Here is a 15,498-nt window from a genome sequence, read left to right on the forward strand (position 1 = left end):
AGTTAGAGTCACATTTAACAAAATTTTGAGGGTTGAATATATTTTAGAACATCATTCTAAGCATCTTCTTCCCTGTATTGCATTTAAAAATATTTGTTCTTTTTGAGATACAAGTGATCAAACTTTTTGTCTTCTTGCCCCTTATTATGTAACGAATGAGAATATTTCAATAATGTATAGGTATATAACTGTATGATTGTCATTTTTGCTTCTATAACATATTACAAGATATTTCTCAGTAAAGTGCTATGGATGAAAGAAAAAAGAGCCCTCTTGATCCCTAATGTAAGGGGTCAGCCCTTTTTTCCAAAAGTCAAACGAAAGCTTTTTTATAAATAAACTTAATTTGCTCTATATGTCTTAACAAAAAAATCGAGAAAAGGGGTAATAAAAGAAAACATCAAAAGGTGTTAAAAAATGTTGGACCCCTCTTGGCCAGTACCCTTTCCTTCATATCAAATGGATGTCTAAATTCTAAACACATTCTGTTCATAAGGTGTTTAGAAATTCGGTACAGAGATATTTGGAAAATATTGTTTTGGGGAACGACCTATTAAATCCTTGTTGGGGCCTTTTAAAGTTTTGAATTTCTGACCCCTAAATATTCTCTAATTATATATAACGCATGGGAAAGTCATTATACTGTACAAATGTATGGGTACATAAGAGTAAAATAAAATTTCTGCTTATATAACCTATTGCAAAAATCACTCAGTAAAGAGCTAAAACTGAAATACTTTAGACCCCTCCGGGTCCCTAATTTTAGGGACCAGCCTGTATTTTCTTGGTATTAAATAAAAGGTTACGTAAAACTATACACATTTTGTCCAACAAGTTTTTACAAATTCGTTATTGAGATATCTGAGAAAGAAGATATAAGGAACCGTGCTACTTATCTGGGCCGTTTAACGAAATTTTGAGGGTTTAATATTGTTTAGTACGTCATTTTGAGCATCTTTTCTTCTTTTCTTCATCTGTACAGCTGAATGGATGATCAAAGATTTGAACTTCTGACCCCTAGAAACCCCTAATTGCGTAATTCGTGAGAAATCCATTGTATTGTATAGGTACATTACAGGAAGATAAACATTTTTGCTTCTATAATCTATCACAAAATATCCCTCAGTAAAGAGCTATAAATATAAGACTTTAGACTCATCTGGAACCCTAGTTTTAGTTTTTTTATTTTACACGGAAGCCCTTGTTATTAATTACTTTTTACATTACATGTAAAAATTTTCAATGACGAGATAAACAAAGAAAACCAGAAAAAATCATGATGTTTTTTAAATCACAATTTTCGGGTCCAGACGAGCTTCGGCAACTTTCGAGATAAAAGAGATTTAAGACCGTCATGCACAACTTCAGTCTTTTGTCTTCCAGCCCTTAAAATTTTAACTTAATATCGACAATACTAATAGTTAAAGAGGAGTTCCACCGACAAAATATCCCTATTAAATTCATAAAAACGACGATATCTCAAAAACGGAAGTGATGTCATCAATGAAAAATATTTCCAACAAAGTTTAGATCAATACCTATCTGAAGTCGTTGCTGAGAAAAGGCGTGCACAAAACTTGCAAAAAAACAAGAGGCCCAGTGGACCACATCGCTCACCTGAGCAACACTGGCTTTAAATGGGCGTTCAAAGGATATTGCGCCATATGGTCCCTTGGTAGATTAACCAAAAATGAATATCCGAATTTTACACCTATTTTTGCATATACCCGGTACTTATTCTTTGACATATTTACCTTTATGGAATACCATTTTTACCGAAAATAAGATCATATGCAGTATAAATAACTAAATTTTCAGTTGGTGTTCATATCCAGTTCCCTTTATTTTAGCCCCCCCCCTAATCACTTTATAAAACCGTTACGATTAAAATACATGACAGCATAAAGGTACATTTTCTCCATCCACTATTGTATTTTATTTTTAAAAATCCTATATGTGAAAGAAGAAAAGTGTACATCAATGCACCAGAATGAATGCTCTCAATCCCTCAAATTAAAAACATTAGAACATTTAATTGGCCTTCTCCATTATAAACGATTGTCGTTTACCAGGCAAGAATTCATTTCGTATGACGTTTCATATCCTTACTCACTTGACTGATAAATAAACTTAACCGAAATATGTTGACAGGTATGTTAAAGAGCTATAATTCAAATCAATGTATTGGCATGCAGGCATGTCGCTCTATTGTACCAAGGCCCACCCATTATTTACATCTTTATTAAAAAACAACAAATGTCTACAAACAAAGATGATTTTCCGTTGCAATAATTTTTTAAGAACGAAAATGCTTTTGTCCTCATAATAATAATATGTCAGGACAATGGAAACTGTTTAAGACGTCGTTTTTGGGAGTTGATTTTAACCAACTCTCATATGCAGTTACTATGGCAAACCGAAACTGAAACAGTGTTTGGACCTAAGCACAAATCATCACCGCTGAAAAGAGTTAGTTCTTGAAAATAATCGACAAATTCGATGTAATGTACGCTGAAGCATTTTTAAATGAAACTTATTTATAAATACATATGAAATAGTCTGATTTTAAATAGTACGAACAATTTAGAAGTTTTTTGCAGTCGTATGTATTCCTACGCCAGAGATCAATATAGTCTCGTTCAACCATCGGATGTCTCCGTACATCTCTCCGACAAGCAGAGAGTCAGTTTATATTTAAAAATCGCATCATCAAGCTATCACGTGACCTGGTATCTGTTACTTGTCGGAGATTAACGGAGACGGCCGAGAATCTGGTTGAACGAGACTATAGTTCATTATTAGTTGGATACATACACGTTTTGAAATATTTCGAATACCGATAAATAGTTTGATGAAATCAATTCTATTTTTAAATATTACACAACATGATTCATGAGAGGTTTTCTCGAAATTATTGTCGGAAAAGTCAGAGAATCCATACATGTATCATAAAAATGTGCGTAATTCAAATAGAGATTATAAACTACTTGCCAAGCAAAATAAAATCGTTGATTTTAAGATAAATAATAATCGATAAAATCAACTCCCGTCAGTACTTCAGTACTTTGATTATTTACTTGTGTTCGAAAAACTACCAAAAATTTGTGTAGATTTTATGCAATTCATCGTTTAAGAAGATGCACCAGAAAGTAGTTACAGCATATCATCCTTTTAGCAACTCGAAGCTTGACTTTCAGGTTATAGTATAGAAATACATGTAGTAATAGAAATTTGTAAACAATTAAAAAAAGAGAAAAATGCACTAAAACAAAGAAAAAACACAATTTATTTTTCATCATATATATACTTATATATTTCTAGCAGCGAGAATAATTTCTGTTTAGATTGATATTGCTGAGCATCTTAATAAAACATGTTGCATTAATCAATCAGAAAGTAGAGATCGTACCGAATTACATGTACCAACATAATGATAAGTATTTTATATTTACATTCTACTGTGTTTTTCCATTAAATTCTGTGATCTTCAAATGCCTCTAAATGCAACAAGTAGTCAAAGGTCAAATTGAAGAATTTTACTATGACGTCACAAACGTTGAACGCTGTAAACTGCAACGCCACAAGCGAAAATCAAAGTTCACGCCTGTGGCTGTTACTGTGGCTCTTTCATTAATATTAACTTACCCTTAGGATAAAATTTTAAATTTTAAAATAAAGACAATGGTTCCTCTCAAGTTGAAATAAAAAGAAACAAGCTAAACTCACCGTCACAAATGAAAATGTCAACGCATTAAAATATTTATCCTCAATTTACTTCACGGCACAAATATATTTTGGATGTTTCAAATATTCCCTTCGCACGTAAACTGTTGCATAACAAGCAAATCCATCTCGGAGTCTGTCCAACATGTTCAAAATTGCGGCTTCTAACATAGACTGGTCCTCTAAACTGGTTTTCGATTTAAGAAATATCGAGCCCAAAGTTAAACTGATTGACCCCCATTCTCTCTGTCTTATTATTATTTTCGTAAATTACTCAAATTTGCAACAGAATAAGCCCTTAATTTTTGCAATTTATATTTTCCTTCCCATAAGGATGATTTATGCTAAATTACGTTGAATTTGACTCAGTCGTTCTTGAGAAGATGATTTTAAAAAATGCACCCCCTTTTTCTACAGTTTGGGATTTTCTCCGCTTTGAATAAAGATCGGTCTTTCATTTCTGCAATTTATATTCGCCTTCCCATAACAATGCTTTGTGCCAAATTTGGTTGAAATTGGCCTAGCGGTTTTAGAGAAGAAGTTTAAAATGTGAAAAGTTTGCAGACGGACAAAATGTGATTAGAATAGCTCACTTGAGCTTTCAGCTCAGGTGAACCAAAAAAAAAAAACAATAGGGAAGAAGAAACCTAAGAAAAACAATAAGGTCTTCCGTTGGAAACGGAAGCCCCAAATCATATAGAAGAATAGGGAAAAAGAAACAAAGCAATAACAATATACAAGTATTCCGTTGTAAACGGAAGACCTTAATAATATGTCTTTTGTTAATACAGGATAGCATAAATAGCTTACAAAAACTAGTTCACACTGAGGTCCTGAAAATGTATTTACAGACAGCAACTATATACAGAAACTGACAGAACATACAAAACATGTATTTCTAAGATATAAATGAATATACATTATATGTGATTTAAACTAAACGTAATTGCTTAAAATAGAGCCATACATTATAGTTTAGTTTATTGTTGCATAAACATATACAAATGGTTCGAATACAAGTTCTAACAATTAACTTACGAGGTTCTTACAAAGTATAACAATTTACAACTGTGTAGTAGTTTAGAATGTAAAGTATATAGAAGTGGATATTATTGAAATGGTTCAAGGGACCTGGACACGATTTCAGATGAAAATTTTATTTTTAATTTCTATGTATAAAATAGTGTACTTTTGTATTTTAAATGATTCACCAAAATTTCAATGTTAGAAGTCATTTAAAAGCGAGATACAGAGGAAAGAAGTTGTTGTTATGTAAACAAAGCTCGAGTCTTACAAGTTTGTTTACAAATACTGTTGCCATTTCTTTATCAAAATAAATTGTGGAAACAAGATAGACTGATTCAATGGGCTCATAAATAATTTCATTACAACAAACAGCAACATTAGATTGAAACTTATACCAATACAACAAATACTAATATGTGAACTTTAACAGGACTCAAGCTTTGTTTACAAAACAAAGAATTCTAACCTCTGAAACTCACTTGTAACTCGATATCTGACTTTCAAATTTGTCAAAACATTGAAAACATAAATATTAAGAATTCTAGACATAAAAATTGAAATAATAAATTTTGAAAATTTTTAGCTGAAATCGTGTCCAAGTCCTTTTAATTAATAATGTACAAACGTACATGTATTTACAAACAGTTCTGTTTGAATTTGGTCTAGGCAGTAAGACTAAAATTACGTAAATCTACCACAATCTTTGAACAGCTAAAAAAATACGTTGGTTTAAATTGACAATGAGAGATTCGTCTCCCCACAAGAGTCAATGACAATTAATAATGTTAATTTTATTTACATTTAAAAGGTTTGAAAACAGTTCATTTCGCGCATTGATTGGTATATTTCTTACTTCAAAAAACAACAAACTAGATGCTGTTATTAGACAGTAATACCCGCACCAAGTGTTTGACCCTAAATAACACTGTTTTGTTAAAGTACCAGTTTTAATAAAACGAAGGCTACATGCAATTTCTAGTAATTTTTAAAAATTATAATTTTCATAGAGAATGAGATTCCATCCCATAATACATATGTAAAGCCTTTTTTGTACGATTTGGGGTTGAACTGTTTGCATGTGAATTAATTTTTTTAGTTAATTAATAATATTAACATTTCATATCATAGAAATTACTGAGTATGGTCTATATAATTATTATAAGCAAAATAAAATTATTCCCCGTCCCCTCGGTGGTTGCCAGCTTTAGATTTGCTTCTGTGTTCCAACATCATTGTGTGCATGGATTTAGAGAAGGGGTGGAAGTGAGGGGTTCAGACCCTCCCGCCCTCTTGAAAATTCTTTTATATTACCGTAAGAGTAAAATTATCAATAATACACACTGGACCCCAATCCATCCCCCTGCAATCACAATTACATGTATTACTCTGACCCCCCCCCCCCCCCCCACCTCCCTCACCCTACACATGGATAAATATATAAACATCAGAATATTTTGATAACAACAAAAGCCTGTACATGTAGTTGCAACAAAGAAGATTGTAGACAGTGCAAAATAAAAGACATACATGTAATTATATTGCGCAATTGTTTTCAATGCAGAAATGCCAGGATAGAAGGAGCGTCTAAGTGAACTACAGGCGTTAGTAAAGGTTTCAAGTCTCTATCTCTTATGGTCTCAGAGGAGTAGCGATAACACGCATTTCCTTCTCAAAGGGCAGTAACTCTGTAAGTTCTGGGAGTTTTTTGACACAGGGTCAATTGGTACCATAACTTTTAATGAGCAATTACATCAAGTTTAAATTATTTAGATACCCCTAATAACAAAAAAGTGACTCCGAGGTAAAAAGAGAAGAAGAAGAAGAAGAAGAAGAAGAAGAAGAAGAAGAAGAAACATAACGAAAACAAGACTCTTTCACCCGAAAGGTGGAAAGACCTAAAAACATAAAGAAAACAAGAGTTCTTTCACCTGAAAGGTGGAAAGACCAAATGATTTAAAATTTGTTACAGCACACTGTACTGAAAGAATGTGAGAAGCCTAAATCTTTAGATTGGGGTGGGGGGGGGGTTGATGTGGAGTATAAAATTTAATTTGAATCATTTATTGTAATTAATTTTAACTTGAATATTAGTTATTGATCCCCAGGTAGAAATAGGACTTTTGATTATATCTCAATAGATCATTTGTCAATTATGCAACGTGTAATGTGATTTTTTTTTAAAAGAAAAACATTTTTTTACCAGTTTCTAGAACTTCTTAGTCCCCATTATATTGGGTTTTTAATAGATCATTCGACAATTAAGAAAAGTGTAAATGTAAGGGTTTTTATTAAAGTGAAAAACTCCAATTTTCTGCTACTATTTGACTCCCAGGATGAAATCTTAATCTTGAAAACCTTATTGCACATCTATAGGACAACCCCTATCATATCCCAAGATATGATGTGTCTATTCATTTAATCATTAGAGAAGTTCTGGGATGTAGGGTTTTTTTCGGATCGATAAACGTCGACTTTTGCTAATATTTTACTCCCAGGATGAAATTTTAATTTTCAAAACCTTATTGCACATCTATAGGACAGCCCCTATCATATCCCAAGAGATGACGTAGATTATCCAAAAGTTGTAAGAGGAGTTTTGTGAACCATACTTTTTTTTTTTTTTAAAAACGTCATTTTTTGTTGCCCACAACCCCCGTGATAAAAAGAAAAAATCTGAAACCTGATCACACTTCAAAATGACACCCCAATCATATTCTAGAAAATCATTTGGCTACAGCAAAAAATTTTGACGTTTTTCAAACCAGATATTTTGTTTAAAAAAATAAATGTCATTTTTCAGCCATCAAAATTTCCGAAACCTTATTGCGCATCTATAGGACACCCCAAAAAATAGTCCAAGAGATGATTTGTCTATTGTTGAAAATGTAGAAGGAGATCGAGGAGGAAGGTTTTTTTGGAAAAAAAACCCCGTAATTTTTACCAATTATTTCACCCCCGGACTACCAGAGAATTTTTGAAACCTTTTTACAAAACAACATGACACCCCTATCCAAAGTCCAAGAGTTTAGTTTGCTGGTTTATAAAATGTAAGAGCAGTTTGAGAAAGTAAAACGTGACAGACGGACGGACAAACGGAACAGGATAGCAACAATATACCCGAACTTTCTTTAGAAAGTGCGGGTATAAGAAGAATAATTGTTCTGTAGAAAAAGTAATCTGCAAGAGGCATGCAATTCAGTTGTTGTGGCATTTCTGACGTAGATGAGTAACAGTGTTTGTTGAAAATCACTCTAATGGCTCGCTTTTGAAGTTTTAAAGACCATTTTTGTTGTTCATGTTTCCTCAGACAGTACAGCAGTAATTAAAATGTGGAAAAATAATTGTATTAAAAATTTTCAGCAATAATTCAGAAGACATAAATGAACGCAATCTACTCACCACACCTATTTTATTTGGAAGTTTTTTGACAAAATATCAACATGTTCTGACCAAGTGAGACATTTATCTATGTAAACTCCTAAAAGTTTTGCACACGACATATTTTCAATAACAACACTCTCAACTTGTATAGATTTTCTACATTTTTTAAGTCTTTGTTCTGTACCGATAACCATACATCGTGTTTTCTTAAGATTTATATTAAGCTTATTAGTCCCCTACCGATTTCATCGAAGAGGTCTATAGCTTTCCTCTGCGTCCGGCAGTCTGTCCGTCTGTCTGTCCCACTTCTGTTTTCCAAATGTTTTCTTTATGCGTTTGAGGAATAATATGAAATTTGCTGAACAGCTTCAAATTGTCAAACTACAGATCAAGTTGACACTTTTGTAGCGTCTGGTTGACTAATTTTCGAGAAAATTAATTTTCATATTCCAAGTTTTTAATGTTCAGGTATGTTATCGGCTTCGGTGTGTATTGAATAAACGAGGAAAGTATGTAGTCAGTAATAATATCGTGCATTACTTGTACCATTCCTTTCAATGTTTCAATGTAACAAACAAATAAGTTCTGTAAAATAGTGTCAAGCATTGTGTTGTAAATCCAATCGACAGGTTTTTTGTATTATTACAATCAGGTTCGTTATCGGGTTGGTCACAGAAGACGGTAAGAAATGATATTCTGCATAACAGTGCATTGTTTTCACAAATTGCTACCAGCAAATACTTGGCGAAATTACAGGAGATAAGATAAAGAGTATTATTTTACCCATTTTTTAAATTTAATTTCAACTAGATTTTGACGGGTTGACATTGCATATGATATCGGACATTTACGAAATAGATACATCGACACACCGTATTGTTGACATTTACATAACCAAGATTTAAGACTACAATAATGCTATTAATTTCACTACACTCTGCTTAGTTTACACGTTCTTGTAATATCGTTTCGGAGTCTATCCATGCAAATGTGATATTGTGGAAACATAAACTAAGAGACTCCCGTGATTTAGCGTGAATGTAATGCGCATGTGCAAGATGGTAAAATCCAAAAAAATCCAGATAATTTCTGGATTTTAAAGAAATTTTCGTTGATTATTAATTGGCGAAACTTCATTTAGAAAAAATAAAAACAAATTGGTAATCGTCAAGTACAAATGATGTTTAAAATATATGAAACAAAAGACAGTACTCTTCCGATTTCTCGGTATTAAAGCTAAAAAATTCGAGTCTATTATTTTTATATACTAATAATATATATATTAACTATGTAGTTTGAATTTCCTCTGTTCTTTTATCTCTGATTAAAGCATAACATCTCGTTTATAATAGTTTTGAAATAGTTGTATGCTTCGAAGCTTTCATAGAATAATACAAACCGGTAGGGGACGTGTATTGCTTATGCAATACTCTCAGAATGCTTGTTTTTATTCATCCATTCTTAAGTATTGATCAGGTCTCTATGTAATTGTTATATATATTCGTACCATTTCGAATATTTCTAAAGCAGTATCACTTGATTGGATCTAAATCACGGTTCGTGTTATGTCTTTTCCCTATTAAACTATAGCATAGACATTTGTTTTCTAACTTCTGGACCTTCTTCGAACAATATTGTACAAATTTTGATGCGTCTCTGCCAAGGCGATTGATGAAATGAACATGTCTGTATACTAAATGCACTATATCATATGATAGATATATTTATTCACCAATCAAGGGCACTCAGGGGGGCATATGCATTAAAACAATAAAACAACATAAGCAATTAGATTTTTTAAAAAGTTGTCTATAGTTTGATTCTCCTCATGGTTTTTTGTTTTGTTGTTGTTTTTTGTTTTGTTTTGTTTTTTTGCATTTGCAGTTTATTTTGAGAAACTTATTCAATCATTAAAATTGTATAAATATAGACAGAATCACATGGATGACGATTATATTTAAACAGTTGGTATGCCCCGTATAAAGATCAAAAGACATCACATTTCACGCGCATTTTTTATCAAACGCAGCAACAAATCTCTTTAAAAATACAGATATTTGTGGAGATCCTAAACATTTTTACAGGGGGTTCTGAGGATTAATTTTATTTTCGGGGAGGGAGAGGACTGATCTTTTTTTTTATTTTAATCATTTTCATTTAATTAATCTTTTTTAAAATTATTGGAATGCCGATATACCTTTTTATCGAAACAGGGAGGTATGATAATTTAACACGTGATTGTCGAAAATGTGACTTTTGCAACTCAAATGAAATTGGAGATGAATTCCATTTTTTAAAATCTTATTTGTCCATCAATTCGTAGTTTAAGAGAAAAGTATACAATGTATATTAAAAATAATACTCCCGAATACTAAGTGTCTATAAAGTTATACAGTTACTATCTACTTGAAATACACATGTACTAAAGAAATGTGTAATTTAGGGAAATATTTATATTATGCAAACAAGCATCGATCTCTTAATAATATAAATAATCAAAATGATTATGTACACTTTGACTGTAATACTGTTTTTAATATGTATATTTGTCTCTTGGAATAAAGAACTTGAACGACTTTTTAATGCAGTCGAGAGTACTGCATAGATACGAACCAGTAAGTTTCGGTGAGTATTCGGCCAACCTGCGTACGCGTAAGGAAGAAATTGCAATATTCAAGAAATTCAGATGGACGATCTGGATCCTAGGTATCATTCTGCTAGGACCTTAACATTTGACCTTGAAAATTGGTTCAAGGTAACACCACACCCTTAAGGTTCCTCGACACACCAAAATTTTATTTTATGGATCGATAGAGAATCTTATTTGAAACATGATTCCACAAAACAGAGATCAATATCGGCTTTCAGTTATTTTATACGAATTTTTTTGTATTTTTTCAGCGAAATAGGAAAAACTGTTTTGCAGACAAACAGAATATATTAGAGCTTAAAACTTGTTGTCAATTAATGTGTAATATAATTATAAATAAATTCATGCCAAAGATCGTTTGGTCAAGTGTTTAATTTTTTAATTAAAAAAATATTTCTGAAAATCAAAATTGTAATTCTTTATTATCTTTTTAATCTATGGATAAAATTTTAAAAGTAACATATAGTCACATAAACTATTTACTATACAATGATTTTTTTTACAAAGAAATTGAAATGAAAATGCGAAATTTTGGAAAAATTGCTATTTATCAAATTTGAACCGATCCCGATTGAAAAAAAAACTGATCCCGATCAGAATTATTTTAAAATTGAAATTTTACAAATAAACTGCAGTTTTTTTCTAAGTAATTGATATAAAAATTAAAGTTAGTAAATGACGAAACCATTTTACAGCTAATCAACCTGAAATTTTTGCAAAATTCTGATTCATTCTAACTATATGTGATTTCGTTCGGGATCAGTTTAATTACAATCGGGATCGATTCGATTTTAAAATTTTCCATTTATACTTTAATTTCACTATTTGGTTTCAATTTCTTGTTGAAATATGATTGTACAGCAATTGTTAAATGCGAGTAACAGTTTATCTGCAGTTTTTATCCATAGATTTAAAAAATATCTACAATCCTTTTTTTCCATTTTCATAAATATTTTTTTTACAAAAATATTTCAAAGTTTAACTGTTTTGATATGTATTTATAGATAATTGTATTGTGAATTAATTGATAACAAATTTTTAGCTCTAATATATCTTGTTCGCAGCTAAAACGATGTTTCCGGTTTCTATAAAAAAATACATAAAAATTCATATAAAATAATAAGAGGCCGATATAGGTGTCATTTTTGAATAATCATTTCTCAAAGAAAATTCTTCATCAATCCATCAAATAATGCATTGGTGTGTCGAGCCACCTTAACTCAAAAGCTTTGTTTATGTGAAGTATGAGTCAGATAAGGCTATTTATGCTCTGAAAAACGATTGTTTGCGTAGTCCGATATGACCTTGACCTACAACCTTCATTCAAGGTCACTGTAAACCCTTTAAGGAAGGAGGCTTTTCAGGTTTTCGACTTGTCAAACGTAAATTTGATAAATTGTTCATTGATACAAGATGAAAGGAAATTAAAATAGTAAATTATTCTTTCTTTTTTTACTATCATACAACTTGGCATAGAAATAGTAATCAATGTTTAGAATCTAACAAGGACTATATATTTGGTGGAATATTGGCGTAGGAAAATATCATATCTTTCGTAATTCAGAATTGCTGTAAATAAATGAGTCTGTTTTAGCATTTAAAAACAATAACATTAATGTTGGGTTTTTTAACTAATGATATGATACTTGGGTTTCAGAACATATTTTTGAAATATGATTTGCCTATCAAATTACATTTTTATCAGCTTTTTTCAATCGCCCATTCTATACAGTGATTTATGTGAAAAAATCACTAATATCAGTTTTTCTCTCTTTTAAATAGTAAATATATTAGCTTTTCTGTCAATTTATACCTTTATATAAAGTCTTCATAATATTTAAAAATCAGAGATACTCTACTGGGATGTGGTAATCATAATCAGTAATTGTAATCAAATGTTATTGATTACAAGTTGCTGGGTAATCAAGAGTAATCAGTAATCACTCATTTTCCTGATTACAGGTAATCATAATTTAATCGATTACTCTGAAAAAAGGCCTGTAATCATGAGTAATGATTACTTACTTTCATGATTACATTAGTAAAATAAAAAAGATTTAAATCTTAGTTCATTAGAAATATAAAGTGAATAAGATTCAATTTAGATATGGTTTCAATAAAGAATGAGTGCAAGTATGTGTTTTATATGTAGCATCTAAGATAATACAGGTGTGTTTTATGTCAGCTAAGATAGGCTTGTTCCCATTTTTAATTTAAACATTGTGAATAACAATTCATAAGTTCAAGTAGCTAGTGTTTGGTGTATTTCATCATCTGAATATAACCAAAACATTATTATCAGAATGAATCTAAAAACAATTTAAAGAATTAAAATTTGTTAAATTCATTAATCTAAATAAAGTAAACCACTAGAATACATGTACAGTATAATTCACTTAATTAACTATTCTTTGAAATGCATATGAAAAATACAGGGAAATCTCAGGTAAAAAGCAGACTTGAAAAAAAATTGTTATCAAAACAGAATTCACACTAATTGTTTTGTACCTTATTACCAAGTGTATGCAAAATGGGAACACACTGTAAGATAGTACCGTTATAAAAACAGGAATATAGCACAATGATCCTAGTCAACCTCGTGTTATTAAATTGCAGTAAAAGCCTATACATGTAACAGTTCAACACATATATATACAGTCAATTATGTGTTTTCTGTTTAATCTATATAATTAAAACTGTGTCATATTTGATGTCTTCTCTTTAAGAATACGGAGATATTTACCCAACTCAATGGATGTTTTATGGTGATAAAGTGTACCAAAAAAGTTTGTAAAAATTGGTAACTTGATATCAGAATAAATGCTTCTGTCCGAAATGCATTTTTTTCTTTCCAAAGATTAAATATCTAAACTAAGATAAAAAAACCCAAAGGACCCCCACCCCCAAATACTGGTAATGAAATCGAAAGTTATCATAAGTAACCATGATTACAAGAAGAAAAAGTAATCTAATGTAATCTATTACTTCTGAAATTGGATGTAGTCAGCTTATAATCGATTACTTTTAAAACCCAAAGTAATTGTAATTTAATCGATTACTTTTGAAAGAAATTGACCCCATCCCTGATACTCTAATATTGGAAGCATAAAAAAAATCAAAATATCTTCAAAGTTTAAGAAAATTAGAGGAAATGCGGGTTAAGCAATATCAATTTTAGTTTTAATATTTATTCCAATTTAAGGGTATAAGCTGATAGACATTCTGATACTCTATCATTTCATTGACGAATAGAATTAAATATCTTAAACAGATGTCTACATAACTGCAAAGAACTACATTTATTTTTATCATTGAGGATAAAGGTAGTGACCTTGACCTGACCTTTATGTGAAAACGAGAAGGTCAAATTTGAACAAAATGATAGAATCATTTACTTATATGATCTGTTTGACTGTGTCAACATTTCATGAATTTCTTGTTATCAGAAGGATGTTCGATAACGAAAAGACTTCCTCCTTAACCAAAGATACACTGTGAGTGAAATAAGAGCCAGATTGGACCAAAGAAAGAGGAGATATGCCCCGGACAAGGATTTTATATATAATTCTGCTATGACCTTAACCTTAGACCTAGAATTATGGTTAGAGGTTACTGCACACTCTTTACCCTAGGTACTCTGTGGGTGAAGTATGGGTCAGATTGGGCCCAAGAGGAGAGAAGATATGCTCCGGACAAGTGATCTCAGACGGAAAGACGGTCGCACGGACATGCTGACCACTATAGTACCCTAATGACTGCTGTATAATCTTATTTGTTCACATTTTGTACAATGCAATATCTTAAAGGTATATATGCCGTTTTTATCGGCATTTTTGCGATGTTGAAAACCAGACCAAAATTTTGTAAGCATGACTAGATATATGAAAAAGAATTGTTGCATTTTTTAAAATAAATATTAACGAAGTACTAACCATAATTTGAAAATGAATAACGGCTACTAGTATTTACTTATGCATATTCATTAATGATTAACTTTTTGACATTGATTTGCGCACGTGCGCGGACATTGTAATTCATAAAAGAAGCTTGCAGAACGAGGTAACACGACAGGTTTGTTTACAGTTGTTTGAACTCATATTAACATGATTGTGTGCTTTTAACAGAAAAAATATCAGATATTGTCAGGATGGTTGCGTATCGATGTCGATGACAATCGATAAGAGCTCTTTTGCAATTGTCCATTTAATTTATACATTTAACAACAAATAATGCTATATGGTTTTGAAGAAGAATGTCAAAATTATCCTTCCTGGGGCACATCAACTCAAAACATACTCAGTATACAATTTATAGATTTTAAGTATTCGAGTGAGAGCTATATAAATTTTATAATATTCAGACAATGAATATCATACCATAGACATGAGCCTCTTTTCCTCAATGAGGAAATATCTTATTAAACAACGAAAACACACAGCTGTGTGACCCACCTGTCTATAGCAGGAAGTTAAACATGAGTTTCTTACACGTGTCCACCGCTCAAAGTGGTCTCCACTATAGATTCTCATTTTACAACGTTCTCTGTCAAGCTGTTTGTTTCTTTAATTTCTCACCGAACACGTTATTTTAATACCAACGAACCGATCACGTTATCGCGTCAACATATTGTGTACGTTCTAAAATTAGCTTGTCACATCATGTGTTTATGAATATTTAATAGCTGGGCGTTTACTGACCGGCCCGGTCAATAAATAAAT

Source organism: Crassostrea angulata, chromosome 10, assembly GCF_025612915.1.
Source record: "Crassostrea angulata isolate pt1a10 chromosome 10, ASM2561291v2, whole genome shotgun sequence".
NCBI lineage: Eukaryota > Metazoa > Mollusca > Bivalvia > Ostreida > Ostreidae > Magallana > Magallana angulata.